We start from the raw sequence: 13,929 nt of genomic DNA, 5'->3' as shown, positions 1-13,929 counted from the left end.
CCCCTCGAGCAGGCACACATGGGTACCGTATCCACCCATGAGATGGCACAGACCCATCAGTCCCCCCTCTGGAATGCCCATGGCAGAGATCCCTCCCTGACCCATGCCATCAAACTCTCCCTGGAGCAGACAGGCACTTGGGCTGCTTCGTTTCTGGAAGAGGAGCCCATGGTCAGAGCTGAGGGCTGGGGAATGCACACATGCAGGCTGATGTTGTACAGGGCTCCAGCCTGCCTGATCCTTCAGTCTGCTCCTCTCTGAAACCACAGCCTTGCACATGCTGCAAGGAAACCTATGAAGAGGGAAATGTGATGGCAAAGGGGTAAGAAGTGTGTTGTGGATGAGTGATTGTAACAGATGGGAATTTCCCGGAGCAGGCAGCACAGTAGAAAGTAGGGAAGGTTCTTGTGTGATGGCTCACGATGCCCACCAGCTGTGTGGGCTGAGCAAGGAGACCACAATGCCCATTGCCTCCTTATGGTGTTTTCAGTGACTTATTTGTCTGCGGGAAGCAGCACACCCGCAGCAGCTGAAGCAGCCTGTCCTCCTCCCCAGGCTGTTCCGGCACAGCAGGGCCAGCTGGTCCCTTCTACCAGGGAACGAGAGCCCAGCAGCAGCCCAGGGCACTCGGCTCACCCTGTGCCCCACTTTTTCTGGGGGAAGAAGTTCTCTGTCAGAAACCCTGCACCGCGTTTTCTGCGCTGCCCGAGAGACTGCCATGGAGACCCAACCCTTCTCCTTGCTGTTTCATCAATGGTGTCCCTAGATTCTGCCCCAGAGGCAGCCTGGAATGCTGGCACCAGCCAGTCATTGGTGTGCGGGTACCACAGGGAGCTGTACCATATGGCATGTGTCCTTTACTCTTACTCTTTTGCTCTGTCTGAGCTTGGCTTCTCTGCCACACTGTGCCACTGCCAGCTCTCACACTGGACTCGTGGTGTCTGTCATAGACCATCAATGTCACCCTGCCATCCCCTCACTGGCCCGCCTGACCTATCCCTACCTGTGGAGGTGCCTGTGGTCCTGGTGGCACTGCTCAGCCTCCTTTCCCTGCCCATCCATACCTGGCTGGGTGGCACTGCCATCTGGGGTGTCTTTTCCATGCCCTTTGTCCTGCTGCTGGCTGCTCCTATGGTCTGCTCCCCAGAAGGAGCGAAGGGCATGAGGGAAGCTGGCCAAGACCCAGAACAACCTCATTCTCCTCTGCTGACCCTAGCCCTGAGCTGGGCAGCTCCTCCTGCCTCTCCCCAGGGGCTGCTCAGGATCTGGGTGCTGCCATCGCTGTTCTCTCTTCCTCTTTCTGTTTAACTGCCTCCTCCCAGGGACGTGCCGTGATCACCCGAGAGGGTCCCAATCCCCCTTGGCCAGTGAGCAGCAAAGGGCTTTGCATCCCCAGGGCTGCTGAGTGAGGACTTGCTGTTCCTCAAGCAGCCATTGTTGGCAGAGATATTCATGGGCATCTCCCCACTTTGTGGCTCCCAGCCCAGGATGATCACCAGCCAGGCTGCCCCTGTCTGTCCCTTGGCCCCCATCCCACAGCATCCCCTCCACGTGGCCATGCCTGCCCTACCAGCTCTCCTCTGATCATCTTCCACAGGCACCAGGGTCACTGTCCCCAGCTATTACGCGCCCGGCTCAGGCACCAGAGGTGCGAACGAGCTGGTTGTCTGGTCCTGGCTCCATCTGACCACAAGCTGGGACTCAGCCGGAGCCGTGGGCTTGGTGGGGCTGGAGGCTGGGGTGCCAGGGCAGCAAGCGCTGACGCATCTCCCAGTCCCACGCAAGCACCGCTTTGCTGTTCCTCCGCACCTCAGCACTGTGTCCCTGGGCAGAAGGCACTTCAGCTCCAGCCAGCACTATAAATAAATCCGTGCTCTTTTATCCCGCCAAATAGGTTCTCATTGATTTTACCCATTCCTCCTCCTCTCTCCTGCATCCCTTTGATATGTGAAGTCAGCTGCAGAGGAGCTCAGGGAGCCACAAGCCTGGTGGGGAAAATGCCACCCCCTCCAGCCCCTCTACCCCCAAGATAGCTGCTCTCCCCTGGTTTTTTCTCTCTGAACAGGCAGCGCCACTGGAGAAGAAGAAACAAAGCTCTCTGGTGGAAGTTTGCGGGTTAATTATTTATTAATCTCCTCCTGACAGTGCAATCACCAGCAAGGAGGCATCCCTCAAGCCTCCCGCAATGAAGGAGGAGGATGGAGAGCTGTGCTGGTGGAGGCTTCTTGCTGTGGCCAAGGAGCGCTGGGTGAACTGACACATCATTTCCTTCTCCAGCTGGTGGTTACAGTTGTAGCAGTGGCTGTGATAAGGGAGGCCCACCTCAGAGGCTCTGGGAAGTGCTGAGGGCCGTTCCTGTGGCGGTCCCTGGTCCCAGGCAGGCGATGCCAGCTCCCCCAGACCAAGCCGTGCATGACCGCCTGCTCACTGCAAGCAGCTTTTCTGCAGGCAGGAGCTCTCCGCACAGAGATGGCTAGCAACAGAAATAATGCAGCAAAATTACAGCTCACACAGTCTTCTGGCACTTGAAAGCATCTCGAGAGCTTACAAAGCTGCAAGATGCTCTCATTCCCATCTCTTCCTGCTATCTTTGCCGCTCGCTGCCTGCGCTTCGGACTCCTCTTCCCGGGGGGAGGGTGGTGCAGTTCTTTCCCAGGAAAATGGTACCAAGTTGAGCAGAGCGAATCCTGCCTGCACTGTGCGCAGGAGGCACGGAGGCCAGAGTGGGGCTGCGGGTGACTCATCGCCATGCAGTATGCAATTACCAAGGCAAGTGCAGGCCCCTGCTGTTTTGCACAGGTATCTGTGTCAGCCAGGGCTATTTCCAGCTCTCTCTGCTCTCCCGGCTCCTTTGAGAGGTAAGGAATACAGCCACCTAGCTACTCCACCTGCCATGGGGACGGGCATGATATTCCCATGAGCAAAGGGCCAGGGGGTTGGATATTGCATCCCAAATCACAGAGCTGGGGGAGGAGGGAATGGTGTGCGATTCCCCATGTATTTTTTGTGTTTGAGGGTGCACGCAGAGCCGCAGACCAAATGGAGACACAGAGAGATGGAGATCAATGAGGCTGCACAGCGCCCGTTGCCACCGACTAAGCACCAGCCGAGGAGAATTTAGAGCCGTTATTATTAGAGATGCTGGTAGTGCTAGAAAGGGAGAGGCAGGGATGGGATAAAGCAGAGTCTGGAAAATGCTCTGGCCTGGAAAGATGGGGGAGGGACCAAGATAAAAGGAGCAAAGCGATGTGAAGCAGCACATTCTCCTCTTCCTTGCGGAGCAGATAACCGCAAGCTGTGTGGGGCAGTGTCTCCCAGTCTGCACATCAAGTGCGTGCCATCCCCCGTCAAGCTGTCCAGCCAAACCGCACTCAGAGAGTGAGGATTTTTGATTCCCAAAATGTTTGCCTAAGACTTTGCTCATCAATTTTCCCTCTGGTTGCTGTGAGCAGGAAGCAGGGGAAAGCTTAAGCGCTGAGCGCTCCTTGGACAAGCTCCAAGCAAGGGCCCTCCGGCCGCAAGCCTCATTCGCTACGGAGATTTGGCAACTGGGATTGTCACAACAGGGCAGCAGCTGCAGCCCAGTCCCTGTGGCCATAAGAGGAGGTAGCTCTATCATTGCACCAATGCTCTGAGCACCGAAATGAATCTGCATTAGGGTGGATGGGGTGCACCCTCCTGGGGAGCCTGAGCAGGCTGAGTCTTCCCAGGAGAAGTAAGCCTGGCCTTGCACAGCCTTTGGGAGTTTTCCCAGGACACTGAAGGTTTGCTCAGCTTCAGCTGGAGGCTGTGATATGGGGGAAGCATCCATATGCAATATACATGTGCCTGTCATGGTGGAGCAATGGATAGATGACATTACCAAAGCCCCAGAGACCCCGTACGCTGCTTGTCAGGGTGAGCAATGTGTCCTGTTTAACTACCCTGAAGATGAGCGATGCTCATCATCCAGCTGGGCTCTAGCAGATGGATCTGCTGGGGGCAGGCACGCGGGATAACAGCCGAAGGAGGGATGGATACAGAGCCAGGACCTGAGAAGGGGCTGGGAGGGCTCCGTACCTCAACCTTCTCCGTTTGCCTGACACATGCCCACCAAAACCTGGCCTGGGGAGAGCATGAGAGTGCAGTCAGACCTCCCATGTGCATGTGCTGTGCCCACTGGGGACAAGCCACTGGGCTGCAAGCGACGCTGAGCACCTTCGTCCTTCCTGCACCCCCTGGCAGAGCCCTCGAGTTGGGAGAACTGCTACAGTTTTTTGCTGGAAAAATCACATTAATCATCCTCAGCACCGCCTCCCTGGCCTTTGTCACAGTTTGGTGCCCGGTGCCAGCTTCATTTTAAAAGCATTATTTATTTTTAATAAAAGCTGATCTAAACAACGACATTGTCGGGATGATAAAAATAAAAATGCGGGGGTTGTCACAACTGTCAGCATCCCTGGGAATGGGGGACTGGCAGCACCCGACTGCACTCCCCTCCAGCCTGTGCTGCCACAGAAGTGCAGGAAGAGGAAGAAATGTCCAGCAGTATGTGCCTGTGGGTAACTTCTGCTAGGAAAAGCTGTGCCTGCTTTTCTTTTATTTATTTTTTTAGTACACAGGTGCACTTCTTATTTATACTTGTTATTTTCTAAATGTTTAGTAACTTTAATTTCACTTCTTGCATGAATAAATGAGCAAATATGACATATACAAATACTGGAAAGTAAATTAGTTTGTTAAGCCCCTGCATTAGAAGAACTATATATTATGAAAATATCCATGTAGCAATGCACTTGATATCACAGTAGCCATAGTAATAAGAAATGCTGCTCATCCATACACAACTAGATTTTCAGGGCACAGGTTCAGCAGTGTGTGCAGAGTCCGTACGTGGCCCAGATCATAAACCACAGTGACCAGCAGCATCTCCATCTGCCCCGGGAGCTGTGGTCGGTCACAGGGCAGCATTTCACACCCCAGGATTATGACCACACCAAGAGCTTCACCTGAAGCCTGGCCCTGGAAAAGTTCAATTCTGCTCCCCAGCCCCACCACGGTGCCACATCTGGCAGGGTCAGTAGGAAGCGAGCAGCAAGCGTGCAGGAAGTGAGCAGGAAGCATGCAGGAAGCGAGCAAGAAGCATGCCTCGCTCACTTCCTGAGCATCTCCACTCCTTACGTTGCTTTTCCTTCTTGCAAATGGGAACAAAGCCTCACCAGAGGCTTCTCCACGCTCCTGCCACTGCAGCTCTGCCCACCCTGGCCAGCTCTACTGGTTTCTCCTGCAGGGCCACGGATTTTGGCAGGGCTGGGCAGGGACAGAGTGCCATGCCAGGCTTCCTCTTAAGCTCAGTTTCTCCCCAAGTTTTCCAGGCCAGTGTTATTTGCAGGCGCGAGTCTCATGAGCGGCTGTATTTGAATGCTGCCTGACTGGAGTAGAGTGGAGCCGTGGCTGGGACAAAACAAAACCAGTATTCACGCACAGTCATTTAAATTCCCAGCAGCTGTTCCCTTCCAGCACACTCACGCCTGCCCTCCTTTGCTGTCCACAGGCACTTTCGAGTCTTTTTCCCTGGGTGGTAGAGGAGCAGGTCCTCCAGCAAGTTCACCTGCGACCAGCACCTCTCCTTCCTCCTAAAATCAAGTGGTCAGTGCTGCAGGGGCAGAAGCTAAGGGCTGCACACCCCTGGGACACTGGGGTAACCCCTGTGCGACAGAGCTTTGTGCCAAGCGTAGCCACAGGACTCTGAGCAGAAGCTGAGCAGTGCCTTTTGGCCCCAAACGCGCTCACATGAGAAAGAAATTATTGCTTGCGCGTGCTTTGTTTTGGTTGGGTTTAACCCCAGCCCTGCTTTCCCGAGCAGGCTGCTGGCACCAGAGCCCGACGGGGAGCAGGCAGCGGCACGCCAGGCACCGGCAGCAGAAGCAAACATGCTGCGGTTTTCCAGCTGGAGGGAGACAGGCAGCTGCTGTGAAGAGCTGGTGGTGAAATGCTGCCTGCAATCCCATTACGGCTGCGAGTGCAAATGAGTTTAGTGGCCTCAATTTAATTCCCATTTGTACACAGTGGAAAAAAAAAAAAAGAAAAGGAGGAAGAAGAGCGAAATCATGGATCGGCTGGGACAGGGATGCACAAGCTGCAGCCATGTGGGAGGCTGGAGGTGCCAGGGGTGTAGCAGCCCTGGGCATGGGGTACAGTGCCAGGGATGGGTGCCACAGGGCAGGACGAGGGACACATCACTCCTGCTGGATGCACCCAGCATGCCCGAGTGGCCACAGTTTTGTGTTGCCAGAGCTCATTGTCAATGGGGTGCACCTTTTCCCCCTTCCTGGCTGGAAAGCCGTATCGACAGCAAGTGCACAGGGCACTGTGCACTGGAGGCCAAACCGAGACCCGCAGGGTGGGTGCCCGTGTCTCCCTCCTGGTCCCCAAGATGTGCACGGGGCTGGGATGGACCTGGCTGCGGGAAGGCTGGAGGAGGGAAGATGCCACTTAAGGCCCTGAGAGGCCAAGTCTCTCATTTCATGAAATAAAAGAGAGGGTTTTCATCCATATTTGCTTAGTGAGTTAATGACTTTATTTCTGATTTGATGCTCTTGTCTCTGATGACTCAGGACAGATAAGAGCAAAGAGGCCCAGCCGGAGGGGTGCTGGTGGCTGCTCAGTACCCAGCATCTCCAGTCCTGGATCCTTTCCAGGAGATTCCAGGGATGTTATTGGCACCGAGAGCAGGACCACGGGCACAGGGAGGGCAGCGCCTTGGGGAGGTGATAGCAGAAGCAGCCATCCCTGATAAGAGATGGGCTCTGTCCTCTTATGACCATGACAATCACACCAACAAGAGTGCTGAGTATTTTATACTTGCATGACCTGCCTGGATCGCGCTGCACCACCCCAGCCCTCTGACTTTGTTCTCTTCTGGAGGAAGGAGCTTCTCTGATGGGGAGGAGAGGGGCACTTCTTCCCATGACACCTCCAGCTGGAACCTGTTGCCAAGGCCGAGCAGACAATGCCCCCAGCCTGGGGGAGTTAATCAGTCCCAGAGCAAGCCAGCCTCTCTTGGCTGCATTTCTCCATCACGAGAAACAAAGAGATGTGTTTAGCCTGAATTAGCCAGGTTAGATTTCGAGGGCAATCCTAATCTTACTGCACCCAGTTCCTCCCCAGCCTGAACAAGAAGCTGGGCAAAATGCAAGGAGGAGGTTTCTCCTCTCCCCTACAATTTGCTTCCAAGCTGGGAGAGCCCCACAAAGACATGAGCAGAGCTCTCTGCAGCTAGAGGGCTAACATTTCAGCTCGTCCAAATAAATAGAAAATGAACCAGTTTCTTTATTTTTCTCTTTTCCCAAAGTCCAAGCACCCCAAGAATGACATGGTAAGTGGAAGCCACATATAGATTTCACATAACCTGACAGGGCCAGGAGACGAAAACAGGGGAAATGGCTCCTGCCTCCTCCGCTCAGACCCGGGTATGGTGGCAGCTCATCTTCCTCCTGGTTAGATTTCCTGGGTCAAAGAAGCCAGAGAGGTTTGGGGCAGACCCCAGCTCAAGTCCCATGGTGCCAATGAAGTGCTTGGGAAAGCCACCATGCCCTGTCCAGCCCCAAGGGCTCTGTGCTCTTTCCCTCAGGCATGGGGAGCAGACAAGGGCCCAGGCTGGTGCAGGCAGGATGATGGCTTGTGCGCCTGGTGCTCCTAAGTGTATCTCACTGCTGCAGCTCGGCTTCACAGCCCCGGGCTCTGCTGGCACTGCAGCTGGGTGCACCTTTGCTTCCACTTGGGAACAGCTCAGGGTGCAGGAACCCCTCACTCCCTTATTTTATTTCCTTGGTCTTTTTTTTTAATCAATGATGCCAAGGGGGCTCATACAGCCCCTGTGGAGACCAGGTTCCTCCTGCTCCTGTTGACCTTGCTCCAAGTATTAAGGTGAGCAGCAGAACGTGCCCAGCCTTCAACTATTCCTATCACGTCCCATCTGGAGACAGAAATCTGCCTGCTGGCTTTACAATTAAAATTGAAATTATTTGATTATGGGGCTTCATTAGTGCAAACAAATACCAGGCAGCCTTCCTCCTTCTCCCCCATCCCTGGCCCCATCCCCACCCAGCCGTTCCTCCCTAGGGCTGTTTTAGGTAAATCCAAGCCAGGATGCGGGCTGGGCACACAAAGAGGGTTCATGTCTGCAGCTTGTTGCCAGAGTTGGGTGCAGCCCAAAGGAGGTAAATTTTAGACCCACAAATCATCTCCTCCAGGGAGAGATGCAGCAGCCACCTTGGATTGACAGCTCAAGGGACTTCCACCCAACAGCATGCATAGCGATGGCTTTAGCAGCAGCAGGAACTTTCCCAGCCCTGCAGATCCTGCTGAATGCTTGCAGACCTTACCTGGGGCTCCCAAAGCCCTTCGGTGTTCCAATTTACATTTTTACTCCATTTCCTTTTTTCTTCAAGACTTCGCAACGGAGCAGTTTGCACCTTCATGCCAACCTGGACTTGTTATTGCTGGGTCTGTTTTTGTTCCCCACAGCCGGCTCATCCTGCAGGGAAGTGGGGAGCGCAGGGAAGGGCTGAGCCGGCGTGGCACAGGCTGCCCATGGCGTAGGCAGATGTTCGAGTCCCCAAAGCTGTGGCTGTTCTGGGGAAAGTAATTCAATCAACACTCAGGGCGTTGGGACAGGCTGTGCAGGCTGGGAGAGGAGGAATGCTAATGAAGGAGGGCCTGGGAATGCTGCAGGGCTGGTGTGCTGCTCGCCTGGCTGCTCCCAGCTCCTGGTTTCCTCTAGCAGATGGGATGGCTCCGGGCAGTGGGAAGGTGAGGTGGGAATTAGTCAGCCTTTCAGCCTCCAGTGCCTGATGCAAGGAGGGGACTTTGAAACAGCTCTTGACACTGAAATGGTGGCCCCTTTGGAAGGGACTGTGGCAGAAGAGAGAAGTGCCTTCCCCCTTGTGGCATGCGGGCAGGCACCCCTGCCAGAGTTCCATGCCTGCAGGAGGCAGGGTGACCCCTCTGTCCTCACTCTGTCTGTGGCAAGGACATTTCCCTTCAGTGCACACCTCAGCTTCTCCATCTCAACCTCCCATCTGCACCACCTGCATTTGCTCCAGCAAAAAGCTGCCTTTGGGGTCTCCCCAGCCTGCAGCAAGTGGCCAGCTGAGCCAGGAGCTGGCAGAGGGGACTGAGCCATGGTGCCTGCAGACCAGGGGCTCCCACTGTCTGGGACTCAAAAGCCCCTTCATCCCTCTTTGTATAACGAGGGAAACCCAGGCCCAGCTTCGGCTGGGGACAAACCCCCTGGCTCTGGAGTAGGGCCAGACGTGCCAGCTCCAGCCACAGCAGGGGACGATGGCAGAGCCCGGTGGCATGCAGGAATCACACACACAGCTTCTCTCTGGGGCGATGAGCCCATCCAGGCAGGGAAGGACATCTGCTCACCCACAGAGAGGGGAGCAGAGCTGGGGTCCGGAGCCCCTTGACCAAAATGCCTTGAGGGAGGGCTGCCTTTGCAGCCTAGGGTGGCACCAGCACCCCAAGGACGTACCAAGGGTTTTATTTGGGATGCCTTTGCAGGGATATATTTTGGGAAGCCTTTGCAGTCACAAGTACCACTGCAACAACCATATGCCACCACCCCAAGGATGCAGGTACGGGGCCACAGGAGGTGAGCTGTGGCTGTGGATGTCTGTCCCCTTTGCCAGGCTAGGCAGTGGGAAAGGGCAGCTGCCACAGGAGCCAGCAGGAAGGCAGGAGGGTGCTCTGTACCTCCTCCCCACCATGCTTACTCCTAACTCCTGTGGCCTTTGGAAAGCCCTGGAGTGCTCTCTAGTCAGTGGAGTGACCTTGGGGACAGGATAAGACAACATAATTCCATTGTTTGCTGCCAGGTGGATGGAGCCTTTCATGCCATGGAGCCAAGAAAGCCCCAGAGGAAAGGGTGGATCATCCTGAGAGCACCAGCTTGGGGGGGGTCCCTGTTTGGGACCCCCTGGGTCATGGTAGGGCAGGGGCACACAGTGCAGAGTGGGGCATTCTGGCCAAGATATTCGCAGTGCGTAGCATTGCTTGGCTGCTCCAGCTGACTCATGTCACATCAGGGCCAGACTGGCTTCCCAGTGGCATGAAGCCTCCCCCCGGCCGATGGCACTGGGCCGAGCTGCAGCCAGGGCAGTGGCAGGGGGGGCACGGATTATAAGGTTACACCAAAGAAAGAGCAGCTCCCAGCGGGATGCTTCCCTCCCCGGCTCAGTGTCATCTGTCTGCCTGGCCTCAGTTCAGCGCCCCGGATGCTCCAGCTCCATTCCCTGTGTGGGAGCCTGGATGTGGCCCAGGGATGGCAGGGTCTGGTTGCAGGGATGTGCTCTGGAAGTGCTGTTAGTCCCCTGTGTCTGGGCAAGTGTCAAATCGGCAGCACTAACAGCATTGTTGCCCTACCAAGCTTGCCTCGTGGGCTAAATCTTTAACCAGATCAAGGGTTTAACTTTAGCAGTGTCTGGGAAAATGTGGCACTGTTTCCCTGGGGAGAAGTGTCTTGATCCCTGCAGAAATCCTAGGTGCAGCTTCTTCTCGTGGGTCCCACTTGGCAGCTCCTTGGTGCTCATGTCAACCTTTCAGCACAGGGACCTGCGAGACCCTCTGGATCAGCAAGCACCTCGCACCCTGTGCATGGCCTGGGCTCCCAGCTGGCTCTGTCTTCCCTCCAAAATGACAGTTTGCACAGCCCCAGGCATGTCAGCACGATGCCAGCATCGAGGAGCTGGCACTTCACCTTGCAGAGCGTACCTGGGCAGGGATTGCCCTCCTGGTGGGCAGCACAGGACGAAAGCCACCCCCAGAGCAGAGATTTCCATGTCCCCTCGAGGGGAGAACCACCACTGTCCCCCTGCCAGCCTCACTAGCTTCTCAGCCCTGGAAAGCCTTCCACAATCCCTGCCCAGAGCAGGATGATTGATTTTCATTATTACGGCTGGAGACCAGTTTCTGTGCACATCCAGCTGGTGCAGCAGCAATTAGTCACCCACCATCGAGGTGGGGCTGGGCTGCCTCTCTGTCCCTGCTGTGGTGGGAGCTCTCTGCTGCCCAAACAGGGGTCCGAGGCAGCTTCTGGCACTCCTGGAGCAGCTGGGTAGAGCCCCGTGTCCTCGTGAGTACTATCTGATGGGCAAACTCCCTGCCAGCACTTCCTGGGAAAGGGAGGAGCGCCGATCCCTGCTCCTGCAGAGTATCCAATGGCAGGGAAAAAAGAGGGTCTGCAGCCTCCAGCCTGGCCCAAACCCATGGCAGGGATTCATCTCCCACCAGGGTGATGCACCAGCAGCAGTTCATGATTTCACGTGGGGTAGGTGCTGAGGAGGTGCTCATCCCCAGGATGGTGGGTACCCCCCATCAGTGGTCCTGCGGGTCCGTGCCAGGCTCAGCTCCAGCCAGGGGCTCATCTGGCAGTGCCTGTGGCAGCAGGGACACTGGCAGCAGCCGGTTGCTGGCTGGGAAGGGGGGGCCGTAATGATGGTCCGTCTCAGCAAAGGTAGCAGAGCATGAAAGCAATTTCACACTTTATTAAACAATTCAGGTGCCGGCTGCGCAAGCCTGGAGCGAGCACTGCTGCTCATGCCTCTGCTCCTGTCGTGCAGCCCCTGGGCTGCTCTCCATGGGGCTCAGGCCACACAGCATCATGTTAAGGAGGGCACAATGAGCAGGGCCAGCGTGGGCTGCCGGGGGCCAGGGCCGTGAGCTGCAGGCTGTTTCGTGTGGGCCATCCTGCTCACACACACGTGTGGGCACCTGGGTACGGCACAGCTACAGGCTGGCTCTGCTTGGAGTCAGCTCAGCCTGGCAGTGGTGGTGAACTTGAGCACTGTGCCTGCAAACAGTTCTGCTCGGGCTTGCTGTGTCCTTGAGCCTGGGGCAGCTGTCCCGCTCCTCCTGGGTCCCCCCATTCCCCTCTATCCCCGCGCACTGCAGCCCTGCTGCACCCCTGCTCCCTTCCTCGCACCCCAGTGAGGATGGGTCCAGATTTGGGAGACCAGGATTTAGGCTTCACTGATAACTGCTTTTCTCTTGTGCTTCCTTATGTGCTGGGTGCCCCAGCAGAGATAGCAGGCACATCGACATCTGGGCATACTGCCACCCTCCCTGCAATCTAGATGTCTCCATCTGGAGATACGCTTTGCAGCTCCCTACCTTGCCCAAGGCCACTGGCACGTCCCTGGGGACAGGCATGCCCCACAAGATGGGGTGAGCAGTCTGAGCTACCACCGTCCTCCTCTCCAGCCCACGGCTGGGCTGGCACCCTGCACCGTGGGGACACGGCTGTGTGCTGTCACACCCCATGGGTGGATGATAGCCAAATGCTTGCACGTCCAGGATATGAATCAGCCTGGATAGGAGTGCAGCAGCTGCTCCTGGACAACCCAAGCTGCCCGGCGGACTGCTCCACCAGCAGTCAGGTTGCAGGCAACAATGCCTGTCCCGCTCTCCTGCCACCCTGCAGATCAGCCCCGGGCACAGCAAGGTACCAGCCTGGCATATTTTCCTTTCTCCCCTGCACAGCTCTGCTCCCATGGTGCTGAGCTGTGGCACAGTGGCACCCAGCCAGGGCAAAGCCTAACCTTGACCTGTCCTCCTGGCGAGGAGCTGTGCCTGCCCGACTGTCCCCCTGCGCCCCCGGCCACGAGCATGTTCCACTGGGCCAGCCAAGAGCATTCCTCCCTGGAGAGCCTGTCCTCACCAGGCTATTTAAAGGCATGCTTGTGCCCTTTATTCCCCCGCGTGTTTAGGCTGGAAGAGGCCTGTACCCTCTGGTGACTTCAAGAGAGCACTTCCAGGCTTGGGGCAGCAGTGGGTAAAACAACTTTGGATGAAATCACGGGAAAAGTGAGGGATGTTGGCTCCCCATGCCCTGCAGCCAAGTACTGGGGCAAGTCCTGGGGACAGACCCCATGAGGAAGGTCCCACAGCCATTGATGCTGGGAGCAGGGCTGGTGGATACCAGAGCTCAGCTCAGCCCTTTGGGTCCAGAAACAGAAGGAGCTGCACAAGCTAATTCCCTTTCTTGTAGCAGGGATGTCCATGTTGCGCTCCAGCCACATCCAGGACCTCAGGGAAGGCAGGGCACTGGTGCCACCAACTGTTGGGCAGGGTGCAGGTTCTGGCTGCCTCACCACCGTGCAAAGGAGGCTCTTGGTGCCTTCGTTGCACCCAGCTTGAAGTAAAGCTGTGTCATCTAGCAGGGGGAAGGTGAATGGTTGTTTCAGAGCACATGAAATCCAGAGTCTTGGCGAGTGGGATGGAGAAAGCCCAACCAGTTTTATAAACCGCCTGTCAAGTCCTGCCCACCCAGGCCTTTCAATGGGCAGGTCAGGGCACAGTTTCTTGACGCTTCTTGTCCCACTGTCACTTTTCAGCTTCCAAAGGGACCCGGGCAACCACAGGTTGTGGAGCAGGACCTGCTTGAACCATTGAGTCCTGCCATTGTCTGTGCTGGCACGGGGCTGATTGCATGCGTATCCCACTGAGCTGGCAGGAAGGCGGCTTGGGAGGGAAATCCGACCTGATGTGATTTGATTAAGAATGGAAAAATCCGGAGGAGTCATCAGCAGCAAGTCGGAGGTGTGGACCCCGCTCCTGCAGGGCTGAGACTGGGGGATGAGCCTCAGGAACACATCCCGTGAGAAATGTTTTCCTGATGTCCAGCCTGAATCTCCCCTGGTGGAGCTTGAGGCCATTCCCTCTTGTCCTGTCCCCTGTCACTTGGGAGAAGAGCCCAGCTCCCTGCTCTCCACAACCTCCTTTCAGGTAGTTGGAGAGAGCAATGAGGTCTCCCCTCAGCCTCCTCTTCTCCAGGTTAAACACCCCCAGCTCTCTCAGCCGCTCCTCATAAGGCCTGTTCTCCAGCCCCCTCACCAGCTTCGTTGCTCTTCTCTGGACTCGCTCCAGAGCCTCAACATCCTTCTT

Source organism: Phaenicophaeus curvirostris, chromosome 15 (assembly GCF_032191515.1).
Source record: "Phaenicophaeus curvirostris isolate KB17595 chromosome 15, BPBGC_Pcur_1.0, whole genome shotgun sequence".
NCBI classification, from domain to species: Eukaryota; Metazoa; Chordata; class Aves; order Cuculiformes; family Cuculidae; genus Phaenicophaeus; species Phaenicophaeus curvirostris.
The sequence above is the reverse complement of the archived record's forward strand: the minus strand, read 5'-3'. Positions refer to the sequence as shown.